The following is a 9,268-nucleotide window of genomic DNA, read 5'->3' as shown; positions in this document are numbered from 1 at the left end:
ATAGTTTAAAAAATAAAAAAGAATCCCGCTTTGTGGATTTGGAGTGGGTCTCAAGACCAGCCGTGAAGCCTAATGATTATTTAACGGTTCTGCACTTGAGGCTGGCTTCTGCGAGTCTCCTTTCCCCCCTTAAGAGTTTGATGAATAGGTCTTGTGACAGCCATTTAGGAATAAACAAGAATTCATCAGTCTGCATAAGAAGAAGCCAGTTTATAGATTAAGTTTCCTGAGGTAATTCATGAGGTCAGTCCCATTTAGATGGAGACTATTAGGGCCTGGCTCTCGAGAGTGGCCATACAGGGGAGTCACTCCAAATGCACCCCGTTCACACAAAGCCCCCTTTCAGGGAGAAGCCTGCCATTTTTATGACCCTGCTGCTGGGACGCACATCAGCTTGTCACTGTGCAGATCTGCTAGGGCAAGACCTCATCACTCTATTAAAGAGCTCTGTGACCCTATTGATTTGAAGTATTTAAAGCAGGGGTGAAGTTCAAAGCAATTTCTTTTCTATACTATTACTCAGTCTCTCTGTGTCTTGGCTCTAAAACATCTGCTGTCAGTTCCTTTCTGTTGTCTGATTCTGGAATCTGTCACTGGAGAACAGAGTAGTTTTATTTAAAATAAATTGGATTCCTTTTCAGTTTTCAGCATTTCGCATTGTGATCAATGGTTTATGCTCCTTCATCTGCCGGGAGACTTAACTGCAAGTGTATCCTTTTATGTCTCTTTAGGGCAAGACTGAAGCAGCATTAGCCTCTGAGGTTTTATAATAGAATCAAGTTTTAGAAGTAGGTAGCAGCTACCAGCTCCTCTAATTGGTCAATCAACAAAAATAGCAACCTTTCATTTAAAAAAATAATAATAATACATTCAAGAAGGAACAGAAAAAAAAAATGCCTCACCAACTGTGGCTCTAGGACCCAAATGCTAACTGTATCTTTTTTTTTTTTTTTACTTTTATTTGCTTGGAGAAATGAAAACAGAGTAAACAACTCAGTTATTTTTAAATGTCAGCAGGTGAGGCAAAACTGGAAGTCAGTTTTGAAAGGTGTTTTGCAAAACAATGCAGGCTGCCATACTTGTTCCGTGGAACCGGCAGGAACCAGGGAACACTTTGAGTAGTTAATAATACATTAGGCACTGTGCGTGCATTACCCTAGTGATAGTGGGAAGCCAGTAGCCTTGACCTGCCTTGGCTGGGAGACAGCTCTAGCTTTTTAGATGAGTCTGTCCTCAGCAACAGGGTTACCAGAAAATCTGTTTGGAATGCCCAACCTGAGTTAAACATTATGTTTAAAAAAAAAAAAAAAAAAAACACCTCAAGAAAATTATTTTTTTAAAGAATTATCTTTAAAGCACTGCCAGAAGAAAAAAATATAAAGTTCAGGATTGGTGTTCGATTTAACATTGTTACCAATCAACACAAAAAAGTCGCTTATTCTCCTGAAACTTCTTATAGACCAGGGGTATCCCATGACAACTGAAACACAAACCTCAGAGTCTCTTTTAAATGTATCTTCTTTTATTCCACACCCCTCAATGTGGGCAGTGTTTCTCTGGCAGGGAACATTCTGACAGAGTCAGCTATCTGTCCCTTCTCTTCGGATGATTCCTGATTCTGCCAGTCCCTCTTGACAGCATTCTCTGTCAGAGCTGTGGTCGGGGGTCCAAGTCTCCTCTCCCCTCCAACACAACTTGTTTAAATGTGAAACCTTGATCCACATCCATCCTACAGTCTTCTTTTCAAGCTCAGTGTTCTTTCCTTTCAGTGGTACTTCCCAGTCACATGGCTCTTCCCCCCCCACACACACCCCCATATCCTATCTGTTGCCCAGTCCTACAGAAGCTGCCACTGGAATGTGTCTGACCCCACACCTTCTCCAGATCTCTGCACAGATCTTCAGGACCTTGCCTCAGCTGATGCTTCCAAATTGAGTCATCTGGCATTAGCCTATTTTCACTCCAGATTAATTCTCTGAAACCAAGGTTTAACCAAGCCACCGAACCATATAAAAACCTCCAATTATTCCACAGAATCCAGAAGACAAACCCTAGTTCCTTCAGCCTGGCATTCAGTGACCTTCTCATTCCAGCCCCTCAGCCTGCTCTCCCTGCTCACACTAGGCTCCTGTCTAACAACCATCCAAACCACGCCAGTCTTCATCTCTCTCCTCTCCCCCTCTCTCTCCTTAAGGCAGCCCATCACTTGAAGCCTTTAGAGCCGGCCTGTTTGCTAAAGTCATCCAGATATAGCGCCATCTCTCATGAGCTCCAGACCTGTGGACCCAACTGCCTAGTGGAATCTCCTCTCAAGTATGTCCTAAGCAACCAGAACTCAACAAAGCTCATCATCTGCTCACTCAGACTGTTGCCTCTCAACAAATAGCAACACCACTCACCAGGCTGCTGGTACCAGAAGTCTCTCTCTCCCTCACCCCTAATAGCAGATCAATGATCTACTCCTTATTTTTTCTACTCTCCTCACACCTCTCATCTCCAAAGCCTCCAGTTTGGCTAGGCATCCTCTCTAGCTCAATTTAGAAACATCCTGATCCAGGACTCAGTTTAAGAGTCATCTCTTGCTTCTTCAGAGCAAATTGAGACCCTGTTGCACATACCTATATTATTTCACAGATCAGGGCTTTGCATTTATTTGTAGGACCCTCTTCAGAGAGGGGCACTGAAAAAAACACTCATTGAATGAGTATGTGAGTAAATAAACAATCAGTCGTAGCAGGAGGAAACAACTAAGTTTTCCCTTTCCCCGAGTATAAGGCTCAGAATTGGGGCACCTGGGTGGCTCAGTGGGTTAAAGCCTCTGCCTTTGGCTCAGGTCATGATCCCAGGGTCCTGGAATTGAGCCCCGCATTAGGCTCTCTGCTCTGCAGGGAGCCTGCTTCCTCCTCATCTCTCTGCCTGTCTCTCTGCCCACTTGTGTTCTCTGTCAAATAAATAAATAAAATCTTTAAAAAAAAATTTAAAAAAAGATGATGCAGAATTAATGCTCAGTTAAACTAATACAAGTTTAAAAATGAAGACTGATATTTACCACAAGACTTAACCCATCTTTAGTCTTAGTTTTCTATGAAAGCTAATATGTTCTAGCCTATAGGAAAACAGCCTATTTTTTAATCTAATTTTTCTTCTTTGAAAACATTCTTACGTCATGCCATAGATTATAGTGACTCAAATATGAAATTACATAATTTATTCGATGCTGGGTTTTTTTTTTTTTAACTATTTGTACCTTAGACCATGCAGTATGTTGAATTCTCATTACTCAGAACATAGTGCAGACTTTTTCTCTTTTGTAATCCTGAATGTGTACCTTTCTAGCTCTTTCATTTTTTATATTTTTCTAGCACAAAAATTGTGCTACCATAGCTCTGAGGTCAACAGTAAGTACACTGGTTCAGTTCTCCCTGAAAATTTTCAATAAAGATAGCACAAAAGATTGGAAGGAGATAATAGTTTCTGCTCACAGCCTCTGAGGAAATAAGTAATAAATGATACTTGACACTGTTTCTTAGACCTTTAATTTGGAAGAGGAAAAAAGAAGAAGAAACTTGTGGATGTCAGTAGAAGCAGAATACCGTACCAAGTTGGTATCATCTTGACCATACAATGCTGAATATGTCAGAGTATTAGGGCAGTTGTTCACAAAGTACATTTCAGAAAGAAACCCGAATTTGATGGATCAACTATACTCCATTCAAAGAAAAGTAAGGCGGGGAAAAAGAAAAAAACCTTTCTTTACACAAAGGATTAATGATTTCATATTCAAGTACTTTTGCTAAGAAAATGCTAAGTCTAATGAACTTGTAACCCAGTCTCTTTGCTAAGCTACTATCGAAGACTTTCTAAACTAGGAAAAATAATCTTGTTTATTTTTCCAAAAAATGATTTGGATCTTTGAGTAGACACAGAGGAAACTTTGAGTGAAAATATAGGTATATCTTACAGATGTATTTTCTGTGTTTGTATATATGAGAAAACTTCAATGCAAAATCAAAGATTAGAGACTTTCTTTTCTTAAAAAAAAAAAGAAAAAAGATACAATGAATTAAGTGAAAGAAAGTTATATTTTTTGATAAATCTCCTTTATCAGATTCCAAATTCTGCCATTGTGTATGCTGCTTTTTCAGCAAGGTCCTATATTTTTTCTGTAGAAAATCATATGCAGAATACTCATTTTATGCAAATATATGTGACTTATAATTCTGAAAACTGAGGGCCTCTCTATGACCAAAAAGACAATTCATAATGTATTTAATAAAATTCTAACTAATAAAAAAAACTCAGATTACAGAAGTTAATATTTTTTATTCAAACTTAATACTTCTCTACCTTTGTGTCATTGATGTGATTATATTTCAGATAATGTGGAAAGCACTGGGGAAAATAATAAATAAATTTCAGCCTTTATGTTTAAGGAGCTTAAAATCTAGTATCACCTTGACCATGCAATACTGAATATGTTGGAGACAGACAAAAAAATCATTCATAATTTTCATAAATTTGATCATTCATAAATTTAATTCATAACTTTGATCATTTCCCCGTTATTGGTGTAAACTAAGAAGCAACATACAAACACACACATTTGTTGGAAAGTAGGGATTCTATAAAAACAACTGATTGCATTTTATTAGTAGTTGTTTTGGACTATTTATGAGACCTGCTTCGAAGGGCTCAGCAAAATAAGGGTTTATGTTAACAAAGAAGGCTGGTGAATGTCATCGACGTTCCAGGATTCCTTCATGTTCCTGCTATATGTCAGCTTTACCATGTGACTTTCATCTTTGAGTTCATCTCATGATTATAAAGGTGCCATTCCACCTTCAAGTTCATAAATGTGCTCCAGACAGGAAAAAGAAAGCACCAAGAAGGCAGGGGGAAGAGACTGCCTCAAAGAGAACAAAACCCTCATAGAAACCCCCAGAATCTGCTTAGCTTCACTGGCCAGAGCCATAGTGTATGAACATTCCTAACTGCAAGAGCATCTTGGCAATATAGCTTCTTAGCTAGGGGTACTGCTGCCTAAATGAAATCAGACTTCTCTTTATAGGAAAGAAGTGTATGTAGATGTTGGTCAGATGTCTAGAAGTGCCAGCCACTGAAACCATCCTGTGAATTGCTTAACTTCTCAACTTCTACCTTTTCCCAAATACTTATAATCCCAATGTCTTAGGTCCAGCCAAGAGGGGCGCTGGCCCTACGACTTTAGAGAGCCCACTTTGGCTCTTCAGGGCCATTCCTCTCTCTAAGGGAAAAGGCTGTGCTGGACCAAGGGGAGATGTGCACCTGAAGGTCATAGTCCTACCCTTGCCAGATGATGTCCTTGATGCTTAAGCCAAGGAATTATCTGCCCAAATGACTAAGGAGTCCTTGGGTCACTGCCTCTGAAGTCTCAGTTCATTACTGGTGTGAGTGCCCTTAGGCCAGAGGGGTGACCAAGGGATATGCATTTGCATAGGGTGTGGCCAGAGCTTAGTCACAAAGGCAGGGTGTTTCCAAATGTGTATCCAACCATCAGTATGGCAGGACAGAGCCAAGGTAGCCAGGGGGAAAAAGAAAGCAGAGGACAGGCTGTGGGATGGGAATGCACTGACCCACTACCTTGGGATAGAAACACTGAGGAATTTGAAGATTCTAAATTTGGATTTGGTTCTCTAGTCATTATGTAAGTATACCTGTCCCAAGGTAGCAGGACAGGACATATTTTATTGAAATGTATAGTAATTGATTTAAAACTTTCATTTGGACCTGTGCTATGTGGGCCTCCGTTTGTACTCCTGCCCTCAGCTACACAAATGATAAGGGTGAGACAGGGCCAAAAATTCATGGACTCTGAGAAAATGAGGCTTAATTTCTAGCATTGATTTTGTGTACTTCCACACTTTGAGGAGATTGACACTGATAGAGCTGACCGTAGTTTAGACATTCCCCTAAACATTTAGTTAAATGGTAAAATTGTTAGCCCCACCGAACCTGACTGGTATTTTGCTAAGTCCTGCTAAATGTGCTTATGGCCTGGATATTATCCTTTCTCAATTTCTAATGTCTCATGGAGAAGGAGCATGGCTCCCTAAGTTAGGGCATATGGAGCGATTCAATGTGATTCATTTAACTAAAATAGCAATTAATATCTAAAAGAGACTGGATAATAATCACACTTACATCATCACCATTATCATAGCAGATTCCACCTTGAACTCTTATCATTCGCTTAACAAATATTCATGGTCCCCCACCTATGCCCCAGGAACTACTCTAGGTCCTTAACATATAGTTGTGAAAACGACACAGAAGGTGTGAACATATCAAGGCAGCTCCCAGTTAACAGTAGTCATTTCTGAGATTCAAACCTTGTGCGTGATTTTTGGCTAAGGAAACGATTTCCCATTGTTTTAAGTAGGAAAAAATTATAATGCATTTTATTTTGGTCTAAAACCCCAAACCGGATCCCCATGCTCACTAAAAAATAGTAAAGCACTTATAAAGAAGTAAAAACTACCCTTGTTAGAATGAAAAATATTAAAAACAATGCCTCATTACCACACAGTTAATAGGGCCTCTAACAAACAGTTTCATTGTAACAGCAACCGCCCTTCTTGGAAGCATCAGCAACTAGAGTAACATCTAGCATACATACCCTTCCTCAACATGGTGTACAACATAAAAGTCGACCAGTGATGGTGCTTCCAGCTAATACCAAACCTGTTTTCTCACTACAGACATGGAGACTGAATAAAACACAGTGTGGGACTGTGATCCCTGAGAGGGGGGAACAGACAGGTGAACCTGCAGCCCCTGCCCGCTCTGCGTGGAAGCATTTTCTGAGTTGTGGTGCCAAAAGGAGAGCCCGCATCCAGGACAGAAGACCCATGGAGGCATGGGAGCAGGGATATGAGCACGAGGAGGCTGAGATGGCTCAAATTTGGTGGACAGAGAAGCAAAGAAGAGGGGTCTTCACAAAGGAGTTTCCAGAGTTCTGACAGGAATCCCTTTGAATTTTAACATCCATCTGCGCAATCTCAAGGTGAGATCACAAGAGGCCAGTCGGTGAACAGTAATGGGGAAAAAGCAAGCACCAGGGAAACAGCAAGCGAGTCATGGCCAGAACTCCCCCAAGAATGGGAGGTGTTAGGGTTCTGGGCAGCCAGAATGGAAAGGTCACGTGGAATATCAAGTGTGCCCAGTAGCATTTCTATATATTATCAATGGGCAATTAAAAATAATTATTATAGCTTATATGTTGACAGCTTATCTCTTCCATCAGGAATGGAAATTCTTCCAGAAATGTACCAGATTTCTCTTAACATTTCAGAACTGAGTTGCAGATACACTGTCAGCCCAAGAGCTGGACCTACTTTCTCTGCGATCAAAGAATCTCTTCCAAATAAATAATTTATTTTTTTCTTGTATATGTAATATATTCACATCACAAACAATTTTTATAAAATAGTGAGAAAACAGAATCCCAAATAACAAAATTTGGGTCATAATTAAAAAAAAAAAATGGGGGACTAGAGTTTTAGCAAACACTTTTAGCAAATTGTTTTAGCAAAGAGTTTTAGCAAACAGCTGGAGGAGTTTCTGCTTGAATATCACTCTATGGGATGTCCTGAGTTACACATATCAAAGGCTCTGAGATGTGCTGCGGGATAGAAATATGCTTCACTTTTTTTTAACTCTCTGCTTCTGACGGTTTTGACACACAACTTTCTTTTTTACATAACAGGTATGCAGTAGAACTTTCTGTGATGCTAGAAACATTTTCTCTATCTCTGTCCAGTATAATCACCACTCACCACATGGAGAACGCTTGACATGTAATTAACTGAGTAAATGAATTTTTACTGTACTTAATTTTAAGAAATTTAAATTTAAATAGTCACATGTGGCTAGCAGCTGCCATATTGGACAGCACAGCTCTAGAACAATGTCTACTGCAAAGATTAGACATTTTCGTAAACCATTGTGTAACGATCATGTTGTTTTGCTTCACCAGATGAAGAAAATCAAGTTTTAATGGGTAAAAGAACAACTAAGTGAGCACAGAGTCAAGACTTAAAGCCAAATAAACCCAAACAGCTAGTTCTAAACTCTGTGTGTCTCTTCCAGGATTCTCTTCGATCTCCAAGATGCTACAGAAATGAGTATTTGATGATATTATCTGTATTTTTTATTTTTGATAATATGTTTGCTATTTCTCTTTGTACAAATCTGAATTTCATTGTTTTTGTTTTGCTTCTTAAGGAAATCTTTTAATTCTTATAATTATATTCTTATAATTCTTATAATTCCATATAGATCATATATATAGAGAGAGAGAGAAAGAAAGAGATCATTCTTTTCAACTGTACTTTTATACAAGTATTAAGTAGATGTTTCCATTTTATTGATAGAGAAACAGAAACATAAAGAAAAAAGCTTTTGCAGTAAATTCTGTATCCGCTTTCTGTCAAAGACATTGTAAACCTATACAGTCAAGACAAGAAATGAGAATAATTTTGGCCATTTATATTATCTGGGTATCTTAAAGGACAAGAGTAAGTATTCGTCTACATGCCCACAAATAGTATTTTTAATTTTTAACAACATTGATTCCCATACAAAATACCAAACCACTTTACAGACATCTAGGCTTAGTTTGTAGTATGGTTTAGTAGTATATACTTAAACATCATATAAAAACTGACGGTAATGCTCATAGGTTCAAGTTTAAGAATTATATTTCCCAGTTTGCACTGTTGTGTATCAAACATGATCTCTAGTGACAGGTTATTTACAGACTGTGTGAAGGTTCCAGTTCACCCAGAGAAGACTCCATTACATCTAACCAATGATGATGGTTATACATGGCTTACAGTTAATAAATAAACTTAATATGCCAAATAGGAAGAGACAAATTAAGCTGTGTTTGATGTAACTTCATCTTTCTAGGATTGCTTTTTAGATTATTATTGGTAAAAAAAGTTTTGTTTCATTTTTAAATATTTTTTTTATATTTCTGTTATGCAATAGGCAAATATGTGTATAGGCTATGATGGTTATCCATAGTTTTTAATGAAAACTAATGCAAACATTTAAAAATATTTTACTTAAAGTGTTTTAACTTCTACTTGTCCTATACTCTAATTCTAACTATGTGACAGTTATAAGTGGAGGAAAAAAAACAAATGGAAAATGTCAAATTGCTATAAATGGTTACCTCCAAGGCATAAGATTATATATTTTTTGCCAGTTCTCCAAGTTGTTTATA

General features: G+C 38.3%; 1 long non-coding RNA gene across 1 annotated transcript; it reads left to right on the top strand.

The window, feature by feature from the left end:
* The first annotated feature begins 5,565 nt into the window (after window positions 1–5,565).
* Window positions 5,566–8,094, top strand: LOC123390932. The gene is made up of 3 exons (XR_006605518.1): window positions 5,566–5,683; window positions 6,738–7,042; window positions 8,015–8,094. It is a non-coding gene; the product is annotated as an uncharacterized LOC123390932 (long non-coding RNA).
* Window positions 8,095–9,268: the final 1,174 nt, after the last annotated feature.

This window comes from Mustela putorius, unplaced genomic scaffold (genome assembly GCF_011764305.1).
Source record: "Mustela putorius furo isolate JIRA1106 unplaced genomic scaffold, ASM1176430v1.1 tig00000163_pilon_pilon_pilon, whole genome shotgun sequence".
In the NCBI taxonomy this organism is placed as follows: domain Eukaryota; kingdom Metazoa; phylum Chordata; class Mammalia; order Carnivora; family Mustelidae; genus Mustela; species Mustela putorius.
Note: the sequence above shows the minus strand (reverse complement) of the source record. Positions and strands in the feature narration are given on the sequence as shown.